This window comes from Lathyrus oleraceus, chromosome 3 (genome assembly GCF_024323335.1).
Source record: "Lathyrus oleraceus cultivar Zhongwan6 chromosome 3, CAAS_Psat_ZW6_1.0, whole genome shotgun sequence".
Taxonomy (NCBI): Eukaryota; Viridiplantae; Streptophyta; class Magnoliopsida; order Fabales; family Fabaceae; genus Lathyrus; species Lathyrus oleraceus.
In genome coordinates this window covers 509,929,951-509,953,053 of record NC_066581.1, presented here as the reverse complement: position 1 = coordinate 509,953,053, position 23,103 = coordinate 509,929,951, and the positions used below count along the sequence as shown (strand labels likewise).

The 23,103-nt window shown below is 37.7% G+C and overlaps 1 non-coding gene across 1 annotated transcript; it reads left to right on the top strand.

Annotated features, from left to right (window-relative positions):
- The first annotated feature begins 22,784 nt into the window (after positions 1-22,784).
- On the top strand, positions 22,785-22,891 carry LOC127133534 (small nucleolar RNA R71). The gene has a single exon (XR_007807497.1). It is a non-coding gene; the product is annotated as a small nucleolar RNA R71 (small nucleolar RNA).
- Positions 22,892-23,103: the final 212 nt, after the last annotated feature.

The following is a 23,103-nucleotide window of genomic DNA, read 5'->3' as shown; positions in this document are numbered from 1 at the left end:
ACAATTTCAGAACTCATGGTTCGAGTTCGTGAAATCAGTGAGTCACTGATTTCGATTGGTGATCCGGTTCCCCTTCGTAACCTAATTGAAATCGTCCTTGATGCACTTCCAAAAGAATTCGACTCCATTGTGGCAGCTATTAACAACAAAGAAGAACTCAGTTCGCTTGATGAGCTGGAGTCGTCGCTTCTTGCACATGAGTCGTGACTGGAGAAGCATCGTACAACTGTCACTATTGCGCCAGCAACGGTGAATCTCACGCAAGCAGCGCCGCCGTCTACGACGGTTGCCATTGATCCTTCTGTCACTGAAGCGTTTCCTCAAGGTACGAGTCACGTGACGGCCAATGTTGAGAATCATGGTTACAGCGCGCGTGGAGGTCGATATGGTCGCGGAGGTGGCCGGTATGGCCGTGGCAGTGGTCGTTTTGGTAAAACACAATGTCAAATTTGTCACAAATCTGGACACAATGCTTCCATCTGCTATCACCGTTATTCCAACTCAGCTGGCGCTATGTATCCACCTCAGAGAGCTTCATATAATCCTTTTCTAATGCCTGCACGCCATATGTATCCATCTTCCTTTGGCTATAGCGCTCCCAGAGCCACTCCTCATAGGGTTTCTACACCACAAGCTTTCTTTGCAGGTTCTGAAGCTACTTTCAACAATCAATGGTGGTATCCTGATTCAGGTGCTTCTCACCATGTCACTCCTGATGCCTCAAATTTGTCTGACTCTACTTCATTGCCTGGATTTGACTAGGTCTTTATGGGAAACAATCAAGGTTTGTCTATTAACTCAGTTGGTTCCATGTGCTTTCCCTCACCAAACTATCCTAACTTGTCTCTCATCCTTCAAAATCTATTACTTGTGCCTAACATCACCAAAAACCTAATTAGTGTAAGCAAATTTGCTCAAGATAACAATGTTTTCTTTGAGTTTCACCCTAAATTATGTGTTGTCAAATCACAGGCTTCTTCTGAAGTTCTTCCTCGTGGTTTAGTGGGAAATGATGGCCTCTACAAGTTTCCAAATCCTGCCACTCAAGTATCCAAGTCTACTCCAAGCCTTAACACATGTCTAGCCCAATCTTCTGCTATGAATAATTGTAGTTATACTCCTTTAGCACACAGTGATAATAATTCAAGTTGTATGCTTACTTGTAATCTTTCATGTAACACTGCCTTATTAAATAATAATACAATGAGCTTCCAATTCTTCCCATATCAATGTTGTCACTCACAATACTGAGTTATCCTCTCAGCATGTTAACAACCCTTCCTCAATAGCTACCAATAAATATGTTCTGTGGCATACCAGGTTAGGGCACCCACATCACCATGCTCTTACTAAAATTTTAAAACTATGTCGCATACCTATCCCCCCAAAACCTCCTGATGAACTGTGCACTGCCTGCTGCTTAGGCAAGTCTCACAGGCTGCCAACTACCCTATCCACCACAGTGTACATCCAACCCTTTGAACTAGTGGTTTGTGACCTATGGGGACCAGCTCCCATGAAGTCTTCAGGTGGCTACACTTATTTTCTGATCTGCGTAGATGCCTTCTCTAGGTTTGCTTGGGTGTTTCCTCTTAGACTCAAATCTGACACCCTAACTCAATTCACTCAATTTAAGAAAATGGTTGAACTTCAATTCAACTGTCAAATAAAATGTGTTCAAAGTGATGGGGGAGGTGAGTTCAGGCTCTTTACTAAGTATCTCACTGAGCTGGGTATTATTCACAGATTTACATGTCCACACACACACCATCAAAATGGTATAGTTGAACGCAAACATCGCCACATTGTTGAAACTGGCCTAACCTTACTAGCTCAGCCTACCCTCCCATTAAAATTCTGGGATCATGCCTTTGTCACAACTGCTTACCTTATCAACAGACTCCCTAGCCTCACACTTGAGAATCACTCTCCTTACTCCAAGCTACTTAACAAACCACCTGACTACTCCAATCTCAGAGTGTTTGGGTGCTCCTGTTATCCTTTTCTTAGGCCCTATAACTCCCATAACTTAGACTATAGGTCACAAGAGTGTATCTTCCTTGGATATTCCACAGCTCACAAGGGATACAAGTGTTTTGCATCTAATGGACACGTTTACATCTCCAAAGATGTTTTGTTCCATGAATCCAAATTCCCTTACTCCACCATGTTCCCTACCACTTCTCAATCTATTCTAGCCTCCTCTTCCAATCCTACTGCATCTTCTTGGTCTATGCCATTTCTCTCCTCTGTTCCTGTCCCTCTACAGACAAGTGGTCTTTCATCCTCTTCATCCAACTCTCATCAATCAGTTCCATCCAATACTAATCCTGTGGCCTCACCCAGTTCTCTGTCACCTTCTGGTTTGTCTACCACACCTAACACACCTAATTCATCCTCACAAGCTGGTTTGTTCCATAACACACCCAATTCATCCTCCCAGTCCTCCCATGCTCTTATTATTTCTGACCCAGCAGAAGCCAATACCATCTCTCCATCTTCACCCCAAAGCCTGTCTCCTAGTTCTACCTCTATTTCTCCCATTCCAAATCACCCTTTCATCAATCCCCTCAATGTTCATCCTATGCAGACTAGGGCCAAAAGAGGTATTACACTACCTATAATTAACCCTACCCTGAACCTTACTCATATGGAACCAACTTCTGTTGGTCAAGCCTTGGCTGCTCCCCACTGGTTTCAGGTAATGAAAGAAGAGTATCAGGCACTGATGAGAAACCAAACCTGGACATTGGTAGCTCCATATGATTCCAGAAAGCCCATAGGTTGCAAGTGGGTTTTCAAGACAAAAGAAAATCCTAATGGCATTCTTGAGGAGGAAGTATTCATGAAGCAACCCCCTGGGTTTGAGTCTAATGATAAGTCACTAGTATGCAAGCTAAATAAGGCCATCTATGGGTTAAAACAGGCTCCCAGGGCCTGGTTTGACAAACTCAAGAGTGATCTTCTTCATCATGGGTTTCAGGCCAGCAGGTGTGATCCTAGCTTGTTTTTGCTTAATCATGGCAGCCTTCACATCATGATTCTTGTCTATGTGGATGATATCATCATCACAGGCAACTCGACATCTTTTATAAACTCATTGATCAAGAACCTTAATGCCAAATTCTCTCTCAAGCAGTTGGGAAAACTAGATTATTTTCTGGGCATTGAAGTAACACACTTGACTAATGGATCCTTACTTCTCTCTCAAACAAAGTATCTCACTGACTTATTGGACAAAGTAAATATGTTAAAGGCAAATGGCATGCCCACTCCTATGATTTCCAGCAGTAAACTATCAAAAGTGGGCTCTACTGCAATTAATGATCCTACTGAGTTCAGGTCTATTGTCGGTGCTCTGCAGTATGCAACATTAACTAGGCCTGAAATTTCTTTCTTTATCAATAAGGTTTTCCAGTTTTTGTCAAATCCCTTGGAGGACCATTGGAAGGTTGTCAAGAGAATTTTAAGGTACTTAAGTGGCACACTTCATCATGGTCTCCTCATTCATCCAGCATCTACCAAACAACATATGCAATTACTAGGCTTTTGTGATGCTGACTGGGCATCAGACCCTGACGACAAAAGATCTACTTCAGGTGCATGTGTATTTCTTGGTCCTAATGTGGTGTCATTATGGTCAAAGAAGCAGCAGCTTGTGTCCAGATCCAGTGCAGAAGCAGAGTATCACAGCATGGCTCAGCTGGCTACAGAATTGATTTGGGTTCAATCACTACTGCAGGAATTCCATTGTCCTTTCCAAGTGCCTAAAATCTTGTGTGATAATTTGAGCACAATCATTCTTGCTCACAATCCTGTTCTATACAATAGAACCAAGCAGATGGAGCTAGATATCTTTTTGGTGCGTGAGAAAGTTCTCAGCAAAAGTCTGGTTGTGGCGCATGTTCCAGCTCATGATTAGTGGGCTGATGCCCTAGCAAAACCCCTATCTGCAGCAAAGTTCATTCCCTTGCGTATAAAGCTAAGAGTGTTCAACAAGAATGACTTGACAAGACCTCAACTAGCTTCTAAGGGGGAATGATAGAGATAGTATAGATAGGGACTTGTTAGTTTAATATCTAAGTATGCTGAGTTGTATTGCTGAGCTGTAACAATGTTAGTTTGTTACAGCTGTCCAGCTGTATTTTCTGTTAGTATGTGACAGATGTATTCAACACTCTCTATATATAGTGGTTACTGCATAACTGAATACAAGAGACTTTAACAAAATTATAATTGTCATCTCATAACTGCATTATGAGTTTCTATCAGACATCAAGGCAATACTTAAATCAATGACTCAGAAAACACTTATATTATCATTGTAAGCTTCATTTTCATACTCAGGCATTTTTTAAGTTTGGTAGGGTTATTATTCATCTCCTTTAACATTCCACTTCATCCAAACCATCTTCGAAATTTCTTTAACATTCCTCTTCATCTAGATTCCAGATCACCTTCGAAATTTTTGCTAAAATGTCAATGAATTCTAGTACCTATTCAAAATCAAACAACTAAAGTTATGGGACATTTGGATACGTCCTCGTAAGAAACAAGAGATGAGAGTGTTGATGCCAAGAAGATCGTGTTATTCATGTTGTTAAGATTTGAACAGTGTGAATGTTGGGAAAAAGTTTTGGGGTTGTAGGAATTACAAAAATCAAATGGAGAAGGGATTCAATTTTTTCAAGTGGTTAGGTGATGAAGTTGTTGATGGAAGGGATTTGATGATTGAAAGGCAAAGGAATAAAATTTTCAAGTTGAAGAATGAGATTGTCCATACAAGAGGAATGTTGGAAATTTCAATGGTGTTTGGCATTTTTAGTTTAGGGTTGAATGTAGTGTTTTTGATCATGTATTTCAAATAAGGTTAGTTGATTATCTGTGTTGGTTCTAACATGTGTTTGTTCTTATATTATGGAGGCGAGAAACTATATGTATCTAGTATTTGTGTGAATATGAGTTTGTCCTATTTTCACATTTAGGATTGAGATATTTATAGGAACTCTTAGGCTTGAATTTTAGATTCCCAAACAACCGCTTCTAGGAGCGGGATAATGGAGTAACTGACCCCCTATTATTCAAGGGAGCATGGTTGACTTCTCAATGACTTCTTCTGTACCGTTGTGGTCTAATGGCACATCGCTTCCCACATTTTCCCACTTCGCGTGAGTTATCAAAAAAATGGGTGACATATTTGAGAAAGATGTGTCATGTCTATTAAATGGGCGAATCATCTAAGAAAAAGGTGACTAGGGAAAAGCTATGGGCAATATGCTACATCATTTCCCTCTTCACCACCCGTTGTAGGCCACTTACTAATATGCCAATACAAACACCCTTAAGTTAATGGTCATGTTGAATCCGCCAACAAAGTTATCATCCACATAATTAAGAAGAAACTCGAAGAAGCAAAAAGATTATGGACATAACAATTATACGAGGTATGATTTCAAATTTATTTAAATACTTCCCAAACTTTGATGATACTCATCAATTCAAGAAATATGTTCTTCAAAATTTTGTTTAAAAATGTCGCCATTGAGAGCTATAGGTACTCTGGTCATATCATACAACACCTCAATCCTACACAAAGGATACACCATTTAAGATGGTATATGGCTCATATGAAAATGTTTCATGTGAAAATAGACACATCCATGTGGCGGTGTGATAACTTTGATGAAGAAGGTATACTGTTAAGTCGTATTTTCCTCCCATACCCATATATAGGTTGTAAAATCTTTTCTTCTATTTCTAACGTCCATAAGCTTTAATCACAAATATTTTTTATGGTCTCCTATAAATATATTAATAAAAAAAGACCGACCTCAAGTGCGATATGGATCTAATAGGCAAAGCACATGAAATGACTCACATCAAGGAACAGACTTCCAAACTAATAGATGTTAGGATACACAACTTACATGTGGTACCGGAAGAAATAAAATACGACAACTTGGTGCTTAAGCAACTGGTGGTACCTACTAAGATTGGCAACCTTTCTCTAAACTAGAAGAACCTTACAAGGTACGTGAGATATTAACACATGATAATTATATGTTGGAAGAGATAAACGATGATCCCATCCCTAGAATATGGTACTCAGTGAACTTGAGGCATTATGATATTTAATTTTTATTTTTGGTCAATAAGGCAAATTATAACCTCTATGAGTTTTTTTTTCTTATTTCAACTATTTAAAGCATTGATAAAGTGATTGGGTGACTGTTGAAATAATTTTTGGTGGATAAGTATTTTATATCTTCTCAACAGGGATTAAAATGATATCACCCCCGTTCTACAATTAATAATGTTTTAAGTAAGTGTTTCAAAGGATTTTCGATTGTGAAAAGTAACATTCACTAGAGTTTGTAACAATAGTAAAAGACTCAGACTTTAACGGTTTGAAAAGCATGTCAAGATTAGAGTTTATTAACCTATTTCATATGTATTTGATTAAGCTAGCATTTGAAATTCATTAATAATCAATATAAACATGCATCACTCATCAACATTGCTTATGTCTAACTGGTGTTGCGATTTTTTACCGTATCGTTTAATCGACAATATCTCAGTCTATTAACCAATAAAATAACATTAAAACTTGATACAAGTGAATATCAAACTCCAAATCTATGTCTAGACTTTGGTCTTTGACATATGAAAACTTAGGTTAAGACTTTAAAGATATTTCTCAATAATGATTCAAACACAAAATATACATAAAAGCAAAGATAATGATCTATATTGATCATTGACCAGTTCACATACAAAGGATCAAAAGAAATACATACTATTTAGATTAATTACATCTAATCTTGGAAAAAGGAGGTTTAGCTACACATCATGGTAGATTGCTTCATAAGAGAGATAAAGAGATTCATAAGCACCAATGTCGAAAAGTCGAAGATTGATGCTCCAAAGAATTGATTATGAGTTCCTTTGATGTTTTTGGTGTATTTTGCTCTCAAAATGGGTATTGTGTCCCAAAAATTATGAAGTACAAATACTAGGATGAAAAAGTAGGCCGCGTTAAGCCCCATCAGAGCGTGCTTAGTGCTGCTACATGATAAAAAGAATAAAACCGCCACAAACCATGATGAGCGCGCGACCTCCTACCTGGCCATCTCTAAGCGCACTTTGACTATGTTAAGCGTGCAACCTCCTGCATGGCCACCTCTAAGTGCACTTTGACCGCGCTGAGCCCAAATTCAATTTCTTGATTTCCAATAAAAAGACATCTTGAAGCTTTTCTTTTTGCCTTTTAAGTGCCAAACGCTTCAACTATGCAAGGAAACCTAAAAAATGAATAGAATATGATCAAACTCTATGGTATTTACACGATAAAACTAAGAACTAGTTATCTACACTAAAGTTAAGGTTTTGCCATGAAATTCCAATTAAACCAAGTGAAAATGGCCACAAAATACTCTTGATTATATACACAATTTGGCCCTTATCAACTCTCCCCAACTTAGAACTTTGTTTGTCCTCAAACAAGAGCCTAAAAAACATAAGGAAACAAACAACTTCCAAAAATTTCAAGTTCAACAAGATTTGAGAAAAGAAAACATATGTGAGTTTAAGAAGTGCCTTAGAGGGGGGGGGGGGGGGGGGGGTGAATGAGGCACTTAGAGTATTTTCCGGATTTTTGACGGTTTATGACTTTTATCTTCTGAAATGATTTAGTGATGAAAAGCGGTAAAGTGCGGAAAGCAAATGACATAAAGATTTATAGTGGTTCCCCTCACAGATTGAGAGTACTCCACTCCCCTTTCAACACGAAAGAGAATTTCACTAGAATGTTAAATTCCTAGACAAGACACCTTAAGGTCTTTCTATCTATTCTAACACACCAAGAACAATCCTCTTGGATTTACAATGTTTAAAGTCCAATCGAGACTCAATTTCTCACAAATGGACCTCTTGTATCCACACACCGGATAACAAAGATAAACCTTACAAACTTATCCTTAACAATCCTAAGAATAAGTTGTAATCAAAGAATATAATTCTGAATAATTTGTATAAGATGAGATAGATGAAAATTGAAAGATATCAATTAAATAATTGATCTTCTCCTTTGTAACACTCAAATCTCATAGTAATTATACAAGTGTTCTTGAATTGGAATGAAACTATGATGCTGAAAAATGAAGGTTTATGCAAAGTTTCACTCTTAAGAAAATATGGATGAACATTTAGAAAGATTAAGAGAATGTGTGTAAATGATTTAAAATTTTGCAAGGAGGTAATTTTGAAATCCAAAAAAAATGATGTTTATATAATGTATAAAACACCTCCTCAGATGAATGCAATAATCCAAAGGTTACCATGTTTCATGATGAAGAGACCATAAAAGTTTTCATGAAAAGATGCAAATATTTTTCATTCTGGATCAGTGGTAATCGGTTACCTAAAATAGGGTAACCAGTTACATGCATTCAACGTTACAAAATAATTTGAAATTTGCTTGAGGTAACCGGTTACCTTAAATTGGATAACCGGTTACATGGTTCCAACGTTACAAAAATGTTTGAAAATTACTCAGAGTAATCGGTTACTCTAAAACTGATAACCGGTTACTCTAAAATAGTTTTGAAAAATAACTTAAAAAATGAAGTGTGGTGGTTTGTTTATGCATAAAACTATTTTCAATGATTATGATATGAATGCAACATGTTGTGAACACTTGTATAACTATCTAGAGTTCAAGTGTTACCTTAATCCATGTGAAAACTGAATCTTCATATGATTCACCAAGACTTGATCATTTGTTGGAAACTTCATACACGAGCTTTAACCTTGATCAACCTTTTTGTTAATCCGACTTTATCTATGTACCAAGGTTTGTCGTCATCAAAATATCTGAGAAGTCATGTCTCCATAACATATGCATGGTTCAAATTCAAAAAATACAAGCAAAACAATGCTTACCACTATACTACAACAACACCATGATCATGAAACGAGTTCTATCCATAAAAGACATGTCAAACATTCTTAAATCACACAAGTTCAAATATGAATCACACCTAACACATATCTTCAATTTATGATGAAGAACAAAAATGAGGGGCTTGACTCACACACAACAATCTTGTTAACATCTAGGCCAACTTATTAATTCATCCAAGCAATTCAAATTAAAAGCATAAAGCATGAATCACAAAGGACTTCAAGGGTCGTAATGTGGCTTGGATAACAACGAAGAGTCATTTCTCAAGGTAATTAAAACAAAGTTGCCAAAACCTAAGAGAGCATTCGAAAATCACATTCTTTTTCGATTTACAACTTTATTAACCATTTTTCTTTTGCTCATGGAATATACCCTTAATTACAATTATTAGCATAAAAATGTTTGCCACTTTTTATTTTAAACACTTTTCTTTATTTCTTCTCCTTTTTTTCTTCACAATTTTCTTTCTTTTTCAACCACTTTCTTTTTCAACAACTTAGCAACACACCTTTTTCCCCCAACTTGAATACAATCAATCATTATAACTAGAATGCTCCCAAACTTTCTAAGATAAAGTGATAAAATTCCAACCACAATTTATGGTTGATGGTTCAAGTGTTTCAAGAAACAATTTCACAATCCACTAAAAACTCGGTGATGAACTAATTATTTATGCACAAGTTTCACAATTCAAAAATCGATATGGATCCTGACATAAAGGCTCAAAGTGGAATTCTCGCTCACTCACAGGGTAGGTTATTATTGGTCAAGTGGTTGTGCGTAAAATTAAAAAATATCGTTGATCATTTTCATGCTTTACACAGTTCATCTCAAATGCATTATTAAACATAAGAAAACCAAGTTAAAACAAGCATTGCTGGTCTCTTGTGCATATAGTATAAAGGCTCAAAGTGGAATTCTCGCTCACTCACAGGGTAGGTTATTATTGGTCAAGTGGTTGTGCTTAAAATCAAAAAATTTCGTTGATCATTTTCATGCTTTACACAGTTCAGCTCAAATGCAAGATTAAACATAAGAAAACCAAGTTAAAACAAGCATTGCTGATCTCTTGTGCATATAGTATAATGGAAGTTCTCCTCACAATTAGGCTATGAACTAAAGTGATTCAAAATCTGAACTAGAATTGCAAAAGAATGAATGACATGTTATTTGCACAAGTTACAAGTTTCATATTCATGCTATGTTTTAGAAAGCAATAAACATGCATCTTGCCTTTGTACATCTTTTCAAGCACTATCATTACCATTACATTTGCATGCATCACTATCAATCATGGAAGCAACAACCTTGTTTCTTCAAGTCAATCAAACTTGGAACAAACCATTTTTTTAAAAAACTCTAATGACTTGAATTTAAACTAAACTACATGAAAATAATAAAGCTACACAAATTAAACTAACAACTTAATTGCATTAAACCAAAAACCACCACAAAATTTATGGTGTCCAAAAAGTCAAGGTGACATGTAATGCCACCAAAGTACTACAAATCCTCATCCATATAAAGGATGAACCAAAATCATTCAGGCAACAAAAACAAAGAATAAAACAAAACATAAAACAAAAGGATTATCCATCATCAGTCACTCATGCTTTCTCCTTCTTCGCTTTCTTCTTCAACTGTTTCCCCACTAGTTTCCACTTCAACACCAATTGCTCCCTCCAGTTGAAATGGCCTGCCCTCAGGCCAATTAGAATGAGCCTAGAATTCATCTCGAGTACCAAGGCTATGATCAACATGAGGCTCTCTGATCTGCAACAGCAACTGATTCATGTAATCATGCATAAACATGAAAGCTCTTTGGTTTGCTTCAAGCATGTCCCATGTGTAGGAACAAGCAACTCTCTTATCCAAAACCTGTTGCTGAGCAGGAGAGGCCTGTGCATTTCTAACACGTGCTTTCCTTGGCACACAATGCCTCTCTATGTACCTGCCATTTACTTCATCATCAATGGTTTCATGAACCACATATGGAAGTTAAACACGATCCTTTTGGCATAATCCTATAATTAGACCTGGAAAAGATAATACGGAAGGAGTTCTACTACCCAAATGATGACCGCTTGAAGCGATCATTTTCTTCTCATTAGCAATTATCTTTGCCACATTTAGGTTGTAAAATCTTTTCTTCTATTACTAACGTCCATAAGCTTTAATCACAAATATTTTTTATGGTCTCCTATAAATATATTAAAAAAAAAGATCGGCCTCAAGTGCAATATGGATCTAATAGGAAAAGCACATGAAATAGTTCACATTAAGGAACACACTTCCAAACTAATAGATGTTAGGAGACACAACTTATATGTGGTATCGTAAGAAATGAAAGACGGCAACTTGGTGCTTAAGCAATTGGTGGCACCTACTAAGATTGGCAACCTTTCCCCAAACTAGAAGAACCTTACAGGCTACGTGAGATATTAACACATGATAACTATATGTTGGAAGAGATAAACGATGATCATATTCCTAGAATATTGTACTCAGTGAACCTAAGGCATTATGATATTTAATTTTTATTTTTGGTCAATAAGGCAAGTTATAACCTCCATGATTTTTTTTCTTATTTCAATTACTTAAAGTATTGATAAAGTGATAGGGTGACACTATTTTCTCCTACAAAGGAATATGTTTTTAACAAGACTTCCTATTTACTACATTTATCTCCTCTCCACTATCATTTACGAAGATAACATATACTATTGCCCCCTCTAAGATATTATTATACTTTTTAGGGTACCATTACACTCTTAAGGGTATTATTGCATCCTTATGAGTATTGTTACACCATTTGGGGTATCATTCCCCCCCCTGATCGCGACTTTATGAGTCGATTGGGGTACTAACTGCAAGTGCACAGTTCTATCGCGTAGTTTTAAAAGATATCGATCCCACAGGGACTTATGAATCGATATACCGTTTTCTAAGGTTACTTCGTAAAGCTAAGGCGGATGATATTTTGATTGTTTCGGGGGAAAAGTTAAAACTAAAACTAGATCTAAATTAAATATCAATTAAGCGGATATCGGTATGTAGTTCGTCGTAATTAGGGAATCAAATCTTCGTTGGTTTCTTGGTTTTAAAATAAATCTTTTCAGTAGATACTATTTATTAAAAATCTTTTCTCAAACTCTCGCTCTGTTGAATAGACTATGACTTTATATTAACGTAGCTGTCACTTATTAGTTAAGTCCAAAATCACTTTTTGAAAACAATAGAATCCATAGAAACTCTTTTTAAGAAAGTACTAATCGTTTAAACACCCTCGTCTCAAGCTCTCGCTCTGTTGACTTAGATTATATAATTAAATTCAAATGCTTAACTCTCGTCCTCACATTTAACTTTTAAAAATACTTTTTGAAAAAGATTAGAATTTAATTAACTCTAAAAATTGCTTTCGCCCTGATCTAGAATTAATGTCCAATTTACACTGTCCAGTTAAAAACTCAAACTCTCGTTCTATTGATTTTAACTTCTTTAGTCTTTTACTCTCGTACAAAAACCTTGGTATTAAACCTGTAAATTGAGACCATAAAAAGAGTGATTTTATTTTTAAACGTAATTAAACCAACTTAGTTTTGATTCCTTCATTCCACTTACTTTACATACCGATACCTAAATAAATTAGCCAGACATGCTAAACAGATCTAAACAATCATCATGCTTAAATAAATCCATCTCGGGCAAACAATATAAATAAACAATAATGCAGGGCATATATAAATTCAAACAATAATTAAAGAACCTGAATAATTAATGGCAATCTTGAACACTCCACCACAGACCAGTTGGATTTGTTCTTGAATTCTTCAATCGGATAGGAAAATAAAAGTGAAGGAATAAAAAAAACCTAGGGTCTAACGTAAGGTTAGATCCGGTAAAAGATACACAATAGTTTTCGGTGTAGAAACTATTGTGTGAAAAATTAATTAAGTGCTGAAAGAATGACTGAAAAAGAAAATAGAAATTGCAAAGAAAAGTAAAAACTATAAAAAATAATGCTGTAAAGTATGCTTGCACGGCTGGAATAGAAAAAGCACGAAGAAGAGAGATGGCCGAGGCAGCTGCAGGGTTTACCAAAAGCCACTATTTATATTACTCACTTTTTGTAACGGTTTCCAAAAGCTTTCCGTGTAAAAATCCTCAAGTTCCAATAGTCAAGCGTAACAATAGGCTTCAACGTGCCTCTGTTGCGCTTCTGAGGCCAAAAATATAGGAGAATGGTGTGACGTCCGTCACACCATGTGTTACGCTCGTAACACAAGTAGACAGGGCGTGACGCTCGTCACACCTTGTGTGGCGCTCGTCGCAGGCGCAGCGCCTGTGCTTTGGCTTGGTGGAATTTGCTTCTTTTCATTTCTTTTTGCACCTCCTTTTCTTCCTTTTTCACTTGTGCTTCAAATAAACTACCCGAGATAAATAGAAAGCAAAATACCAAGTAGTATCGAATAAAATGAAATAAATTGAAGTGAATAATAATATAATTTAATTAAATCGAGTCCTAGAATGTGATATTATTTCATGTTATCAAACTCCCCCATACTTAGACCTTTGCTTGTCCTCAAGCAAAATACAGTATAGAAATCGTTTAAAAATTTAGCCAGGTGAAATTTCAAAACACACATCAATTCGTACTAGGTTGCAAGTAGATTTTGTTTAGAAGCAACTTGAGTCTAATCTCGACATCAAGAACTACCGTTACCGCATCTGATAACTTTACCTCATGCAAATCAGTTTGAGTCATGCTATTATAACCAGCCTAGTTCTTTTACTCTTATTTCACCCGTTTTCATTCTAGCGAAATCACATTAAGCCCTTTATCGTTTTGCGCACATAGTGGAGTGACCGGTTAGTGATTCTGATCCCCTTTTTAGCTTGAAGCTCTGGTACATAAGTCGGATAACTTCGTTTTTTCGGTTCATTGCAAATTGCGGGGGATTAGACCGTAGTCCGCCCTACCAAGTTCAACACTAGATACCTGCTGAACCAACTCATAATGGATCTTTCGTATTATGCTTTCATATGATATGCATCCTTTAGATTAAATGATCTGGTAAGGATCACCTAACTTAGTTAGTGCATTTCCTGATATATATTTTTTTATTTTGGGAATCATTCACTTATATTCATCGGCCCTCCACGTAGTTTGCTATTAAGATGATGCTGACTTCTTGTATAAACTACTCGGGGTTACTATAAAGTTAAAAGTCCAGGGACTTGTATAACAGGTACCTTTCTGATCTAACATGTTGAGGTTTGTTTAGAGCGTTGGTATGGTAATAATTTTGTCTTAATTTCACTCAAGTTTGATAAAATAAGCAACCTTTATATTTACTGAGTGTGTTGAATTTTTGTTATGGCTCATGAAAATTTGAGGGAATAGATAATGGAAATTTTCTCACACTAGGGACTTAACTTAAAATAAAGATTTTTTTTTAAAAAAATATAATGGAAATAACAATGAAAAGAAAGATACATACTTGAAAAAGGGAAGATAGAAAGAACACGGTTTTCCCCCCCACACTTAAATGAAACATTGTCCCCAATGTTTCAAGGAAAACAAAAGAAATACAAAAAAGAAAAGAAACTAGAGTCAATGTTGCCTTCCGCCGCGTGTTCTTGGACCTGGTGATCTTTGACGTACTTCCAAATCATCAAACCTGCTGAGCAACTGAGCGAACCGCTGATCGGTTATTGCATTCCTCGCTTCCTGTTGTTGTTGCATCTGGCGCATCATCTGCATCACTTCGAGATTCTGCGCTTGCATACCATCGATAGCATCCATGATGTCGTCGTTGGTTGCTGGCCTTCTTCGTCGACGACGTCGTGAGGATGGACCAGCTGCATTATCGGAAGGGTTGAGCAGGACTGATTGTTGTGCAGGAACCTGATCACCCTACTCCATTTCGGCAAAGTCGTCTGAAGGCGGGTTTGCTTGTGTAGGCTCGGTGGCTTCAGGAGCATTCAGATCATAGATGTGGCGGTTGGGATTGGTGACATCTGTTAGGGCAATGTTGGGTAGAACAACACTTGGGACTTCCTGGTTGTTCACCATAAGGTAATACCCTCCGCCTACCCTGTTTTTGATTAGGCGACTGGACCGACAGTAACTTATATCCATCAATAGGGGTGGGAGAGATTGTAAATTCTGAAGTCGATCCCCAAGATTTAAGCCAAGTGCTATGGTGGTGATTAATCCACCAATTACAAAAGGTTGACGGCCTCTAGCACATAGGGTGCGAATATGATGAAATAGAAAGGAGGCAGCGTTTACCTGTGTATCTGCTGCAAAGACGCAGTGGAGGAAAAATAATTCCTTGGCGTTGACTTTGTTGTTGTTCGGTCGCCCAAAAATAGTGTTTTGCAGAATGCGGATGAAGTACCGGATGGTTGGGTTATGTATATGTGAAGCAAGTAATACATCCCAGTTGTTGGTTTCCACACCGGAAATTTTTCTAAAGAGGTCGAAGGCGTTTATATGCCACTGGGAGTTCGGAGGTATCCTAGGGTGGACTTGACCTTCTACAGGGAATTGTAGCATGGTGCTCAATTGGTTTTGGGATAGGGAGTACTCGGTATTGAACATGCGGAAGGTCGCGGTACCGGTTAAGTACTCGTCTTCACCGGTAGGAGTGTTGTACGAATAAGAACTTAAAAATTCTAAGGTGAGAGCGGGGTAGGTAGGTTGATTATGAGTGCAAAGAAAGGTTAAATCAGCCAGGCGGAGCATCCATTCTATACCTTGAAGTAATCCTAATTCTTGTAAACAATGTAAATCAGGATACCTGGTGGATTGGACGCCTCGCTGTTGGAAACGCTCAAACTGCTCCCTTTGATAATTTTCATCTTCGGATCGGAAGATGATATTTCCGAAATCTTGGTTTCCCGCCATACCGATAAGTGGTTTGAAAGAGGTAATAAGGAGAGAAGGGAAATGAGATTGATTTTATAGAATGGTTTGTGGTGTATGGAGAAAGGTATGGTGGGTATTTATAGGAAAAAATTTGGGAGTTGGAAAGGGAGTGGTTGAAAAGTAAATAAATGTGGGTAAATGTGAATAAATGGGGAAGGTAAAAAGGTGGGATGGTGTAACGGTCGTGTCCCAACGGTTAGTAACGTTCACATAGCCAGACGGTGTCACGCTCGTGACAGGGATGTTACGGGCGTCACAGGCACTTGGTGTGACGACCGTAATGGATTGTGTGACGCTCGTCACACGGTCCTTCTTGTAACGTACTTTGTTTTTATCATTATATATTATTGTTATCATTTTGTTATGCATATGTTTTATTTTATTTTGCTATTGTGATACTTTTAAATTGCCTTGCATGCTATTTCATAATATATGTATATCTTTAATAAGTCATGTAGGTGGCAACAGTAGAGAGCATTATTGATAGATATTTGCATAAGTCATAATAAAGTAAAATAAATCAATAGCTTCATAAAAAAATCATAATGTAACATTGGAAGATAAAAGCAAACATGCGAAAGAAAAAACAAATACTAAAACAATTTGAAACGAAATTAATGAATAACCTAAACTAAAACTAAGTAACTAAGAAAAAAAACTTCTATCCATCTGCATGATCTCTGGCTGGAGGAGCAAAGGAGTTAATACGGTTTAGCAACTCGCGGAACTGATTTGTCATACTGTTCATATATCCCAGAAATTCTTGTCCCATGTTAGCTAACTCTTCTCTGAGGGCGTCCTGTTCTGACATCAAAGCCTGAATGGTGGTGTTATAATTAGCTCCGGGCACATGATGTCTAAGATCGGGTATTGCCGATTCTTCGGTCGGGACAGGTTGAGGAGGAGGATCAATATCATAATAGCCAGATGGTGTTTGAGGGTCAGATTCAGCATAAGGGATCTGGTCGTCACAAATCTCATAGTCCTGGATGGATTCAGTAGATCTAGCAGGAGAGGGTGTTGCGTTCAGATTGTAGAGCCAGTTATTGCGGTTGTGAACACTAGTCCTTGGACTAGGCAAGGTGAATAGGCAAAGAAATTGGTTGTTAATTATAAGCTCAAACTCTTCAGACCCTAGGTTTGCTATAAACATAGTGTTGAAGAGGAAGGGTATACTCATAGTCGCAATGCCACAGAAAGGGTTTAAGTCAAGCATAGGCTGACGTAATCTGATAGCATTACCAATCATGGTTATCAATCCGCCTATTTGAATTGGTGCTCGTTCATCTTGGATAAGGTGGTCAAAATTTGCCAACATAAAAGTGGCACCGTTTACTGGACGGTTCTGGGAAGCACAAAATATGATGAAGAGTTCATCACGTGAAACTGAGGTACTGTTTGACTTCTTCCCAAATAAGGTGTGGGTCAGGATCTTATGGAAATAATGAAAGGCCGAATTATGTATGTTTCCAGAAAGAAACTCATGTTCCTCGGGATCGTCATTTCCGGTCAAGCTTCCCCAAAAGTGTTCAAGTTCTCTATATTCAAAAAGTTCTTCTTGGCTCACTGTGAATGTATCAAAGGAGGTAGGAAAACCTAAAAGCTTGGTAAAGTCTTGGATGTTAAATTGATACTCCATGTTGAACATTCTAAACTGAATGAAACCTCTGCTTATTCCTTTTTCATGGCTGGGTAGATAGATCAGAGAACTAAGGAATTCTAGAGTCAGTCTCCGGTAAGTGACGAATTGTCTACGGATAGGAGTGGTTTCTCACCCTACTTGACTCAGCAAATACAAGACACTCTCTCTTAGTCCAAGGGCAGTCATTGCCCAATCATCAGCATACAAACTAGGTAGCATCTCTCTTTCTGCTAGTTCCTCAAACCTTTGTTTCTGAGCTTTCCCTCTGAATTTGATACCCATACGATCAATTTGTCCATTCAGGTTAGTGTTAGCTAGAGAAAGGAAAAATAAGAGTTTTAGTCAGGATTTGGCCAAATGCCGAAAGAATAGAAGAAGAAAAATTAAAATAGATTAAGAATGAATACTAAATAAAATTTTTAAAAGAATAATTAAGTAAGAAATGAAAATATAAATATTTGTGGGTTGTCTCCCACTAAGCGCTTTGTTTAATGTCGCAAGCTCGACAAAAAACTATCTCATATAATCTATAAAATCTGGGGGCACTACGTCTAAATGCAGGACTTGTGAATCTTCAATGTTCTTTGTATGATGATAATGTTTTAGACGCTGCCCATTTACGATAAACGGTTCAATGGATTTTCCTTTAATTTCCACCGCTCCACTGGGGAAAACATTGGTAATTTGAAATGGACCTGACCATCTAGATCGTAGTTTTCCCGGGAATAACTTTAGCCTAGAGTTGAATAACAGGATTGTATCACCTTGTTTGAAGATTTTCCTTGATATGCGCTTGTCATGCCATTGTTTTGTTCTTTCTTTGTAGATTCTGGCATTCTCGTAAGTGTTTCGTCTGAGTTCCTCTAATTCGTTTATATCAAGGATTCACTTTTCACCGGCGGCCTTATAGTTTAAATTTAGATTTTTAATAGCCCAGTAGGCCTTATGTTCCAATTCTACCGGGAGGTGGCAGGATTTTCCATAAATAAGCTTAAATGGGGTTGTCCCTATGAGAGTTTTGTAAGCAGTTCGATACGCCCATAAAGCTTCTGGTAATTTCAATGACCAGTCTTTCCTTGAGGTGGTGACTGTTTTTTTCCAATATTTGTTTGATTTCTCTGTTAGACACTTCCACTTTCCCACTGGTTTGGGGGTGGTAAGGTGTCGCTACTCTATGCCTTACGCCGTACTTGAACAGTAGTTTTTCGAGTACCTTGGATATGAAATGCGATCCACCATCACTGACTACTATTCTCGGGACACCAAATCTTGGAAATATTATATTCTTAAAGAGTCTAGTTACTACTCGTGTGTCGTTTGTTGGAGAAGCTATAGCTTCAATCCATTTTGATACGTAGTCAACCGCTACGAGTATGTACTTGTTACCGAAAGAAGACGGAAAAGGTCCCATGAAGTCTATTCCCCACACGTCGAAAATCTCTACTTCCAAAATGCCTTTCTGTGGCATCTCGTCACGTCTAGATATGTTTCTTGTGCGTTGACATCTATCACATTTCTTGATAGCCGCATGCACATCCTTCCATATATTCGGCCAATAAAAACCGGCTTGTAGGATTTTGGAGCAGGTTTTGGATGTACTTGCATGTCCACCATAAGGAGCGGAGTGACAGTGTTGGATTATATTTTCTACCTCTTCTTCAGGTATACACCGACGGAAAATACCGTCGGGGCCTCTTTTGAAAAGTAAAGGGTCATCCCAGTAATAGTGTTTTATGTCATAGAAGAATCGTTTCTTTTGCTGGTAGGATAAAGTAGGTGGAACTATTCCGACAGCTAAATAATTGACGAGATCAGCGTACCATGGTGTAACACATATAGCTAAGGTGGTTTCTACCTGTTTATCAGCTTTATTTTCTTCCAAACTAGCTATAAGTTTATCGTACGAGAAATCATCGTTGATCGATGTTGTTTCCGGTTCCAGGTTTTCAAGTCTAGAGAGGTGATCTGCTACTATGTTTTCAGTTCCTTTTTTATCTTTGATTTCCAAATCGAACTCTTGTAGCAACAGGATCCACCTTAGGAGTCTAGGTTTAGCAACGTGGTCGGTGTAAATGATTATTTTGGCTCCGACCAAGTAAGAACGAAATTTATCTAATGCAAACACTACTGCTAATAATTCTTTCTCGGTTGTGGCGTAATTCATTTGTGCTTCATCTAGAGTTCTACTTGCGTAATATATGACGTGAAGCTTTTTATCCTTTCGTTGTCCTAAAACAGCGCCCACGGCGTAATCACTGGCATCACACATTATTTCGAATGGTTCGTTCCAATCTGGTGTTTGCATTATGGGCGCGGAGATCAATGCTTGTTTAAGCATTTGGAATGCTTCTAAACATTTGTTGTCGAAGATGAATTCAACATCTTTCATCAATAGTCCGGTCAAAGGTTTAGTTATTTTAGAGAAGTCTTTAATGAATCGTCGGTAAAAACCGGCATGTCCTAAGAAGCTTCGTACTTCTCTCACAGTTTTCGGAGGTTGAAGGTTTTCGATTACCTCTATTTTGGCTTTGTCTACTTCAATTCCTCTATTTGAGATGATATGTCCTAGAACAATTCCTTCTTGTACCATAAAGTGACATTTTTCCCAATTAAGTACTAGGTTTACTTTTACACATCGTTCCAGAACTTTTTCTAGGTTTTCAAGACATTCTTCAAAGCTTTGCCCGCATACGGAAAAGTCATCCATAAATACTTCCATGATATTTTCGAGAAAATCAGCGAATATTGCCATCATGCACCTTTGGAAGGTTGCGGGAGCATTGCACAAGCCAAACGACATTCATCTATAAGCGAAAGTGCCAAAAGGACACATGAATGTTGTCTTTTCTTGGTCATCAGGATGAATTGGTATTTGAAAGAAACCCGAGTAACCGTCTAGATAGCAAAAATGAGAATGTTTTGCTAATCGTTCTAACATCTGGTCAATGAATGGTAAAGGGAAATGATCCTTTCGGGTTGCTTTGTTTAGTTTCCTATAATCAATGCACATTCTCCATCCCGATTCGATTCGTTTGGTTATAGTTTCCCCTTTTCCATTTTCAATAACTGTTATACCTCCTTTCTTCGGTACTACGTGTACAGGACTAACCCATTTGCTATCAGATATAGGATATATGATACCTGCCTCTAATAACTTGGTTACTTCCTTCTTCACTACCTCACTCAGGATAGGGTTCAGTCTCCTCTGATGTTCCCTAGAGGTTTTACAGTCTTCTTCTAGCATGATGCGGTGCATACAAATAGAAGGACTTATTCCTTTAAGGTCGGTGATGTTGTATCCTAGTGCGGTTGGATATTTTCTTAAGATATGCAAGAGTTTTTCGACTTCGAGTTTTCCTAGGTCTGCATTAACTATCACTGGTCGTTCAAGTTCTAAGTCTAGGAATTCATATCTCAGATTTTTGGGAAGTGTTTTCAGGTCTAGGGTTGGTTTCTTAAGGCATTGCGTAGGATCCAGTGTTATTGCTAAACATTGGTTGAGTTTGTCTTCTACAAGATAGTCAGACGATTTGTCCTTTTCTAACTCTGTTTCTTTTATGCATTCATCGATGATATCCATGAAGTAACATGTGTCATCTATTGCAGGTGCTTTCAAAAATTGCGAAAGAATGAGCTCGATTTTCTCTTCTCCTACTTCGAAAGTGAGTCGTCCTCATTTTACGTCTATGATCGCACCAGCAGTTGCTAAGAATGGTCTTCCCAATATAATGGGTGTAACTTCATCTTCTCTAATGTCCATAATTATAAAATCGGTTGGGATGTAGAATTGACCTATGCGCACGGGAACGTTTTCAAGAATTCCTACGGGATATCTAACAGAACGATCTGCTAATTGCACAGACATTTTAGTTGGTCTTAATTCCCCCATTTCAAGTTTCTTGCATATGGATAAGGGCATAACACTAATACCGGCTCCTAAATCGCATAAGGCTTTATCTATGACAAATTTTCCTATGTGACAGGGTATAGAGAAACTACCTGGATCTTTAAGTTTAGGAGGCATATTCTGGATTATAGCGCTACATTCAGCAGTGAGTGTAACAGTTTCGCTATCTTCAAGTTTCCTTTTATTAGAAAGAATTTCTTTTAAGAACTTAGCATATGAGGGCATCTGCGTAATAGCTTCTGTAAATGGAATTGTGACGTTTAACTGTTTCAGTAGGTCAACAAATTTTTTAAATTGGCCCGCATCTTTGGTTTTAATAAGCCTTTGAGGGTAAGGGATATGTGGTTTATAAGGTGGTGGAGGTACATAAGGTTCTTTCTTTTCTACGGTTTCCTTATTACTTTCTTTCTTTTCCTTTGGTGTACTTTCTTCCTCAATTGACTTCTTAGAGTTTTGGTTTTCATTTCTTGGATCTACTGGTCCTTCCACTTCCGTTCCACTTCTTAGTATGATTGCATGAGCGTGGCTTTTCGGGTTAGGTTGGGGCTGTCCAGGAAATGCACCAGTTGGGGCAGCAGTAGGCGCTTGTTGTTGAGCTACTTGTGATATTTGTGTTTCCAGCATTTTGTTATGGGTAGCCAAGGCATCTACTTTACTTGCTAGTTGTTTGATTTGTTCACTAGTGTGTATATTCTGGTTTAAGAAATCTTTATTGGTTTGCTGTTGAGAAGCTATGAAGTTCTCCATCATTATTTCCAAGTTGGATTTCCTAGGAACATTATTGTTAGGTGTAGATGGGGTCGGATTTTGATATCCAGGAGGTATAGCTGGGGCTTGATTTGGAGCTTGTCCTGGTGCGTATAAAGCATTATTACTCTTATATGAAAAATTAGGACGTTTCTTCCAATTTGAGTTATAGGTGTGCGAGTAGGGATTTCCTTGAGCATAATTCACTTGTTCTGCTTGGATTCCTATTAGGAGTTGACAATCTGCAGGAGTGTGACCTTGGATTCCACAGACTTCGCAATTTTGAGTTGCGGCAACCACGGTGGTTGGAGGTGATACATTCAAACTTTCAATTTTCTGGACCAGAGCATCCACTTTTGCATTAACATGATCAAGGCTACTTATCTCGTACATGCCACTTTTCGTTTGAGGTTTCTCTACCATTGCTCGGTCGCTTCCCCACTGATAATGATTTTGGGCCATGCTTTCGATAAGTTGATAAGCATCAGCATAAGGTTTATCCATAAGTGCACCACCTGCTGCGGCGTATATTGTTAACCTTGTGTTGTACAAGAGACCATTATATAAGGTATGAATTACTAACCAGTCCTCTAAACCATGGTGTGGACAAAGTCTCATCATGTCTTTGTATCTTTCCCATGCTTCGAAAAGAGACTCGTTATCTTTTTGTTTAAATTCATTTATCTAGGCTCTCAACATAGCTGTTTTGCTTGGAGGAAAATATCGGGCAAGGAAGACTTTCTTCAACTCGTTCCATGTGGTAACCGAGTTGGAAGGAAGAGACTGAAGCCATCTTCTAGTTTATCTCTTAACGAGAAAGGAAAAAGGCGAAGTCGAATTGCCTCTGAAGTGACACCATTAGCTTTAACAGTATCAGCGTATTGGACAAATACGGATAAATGAAGGTTTGG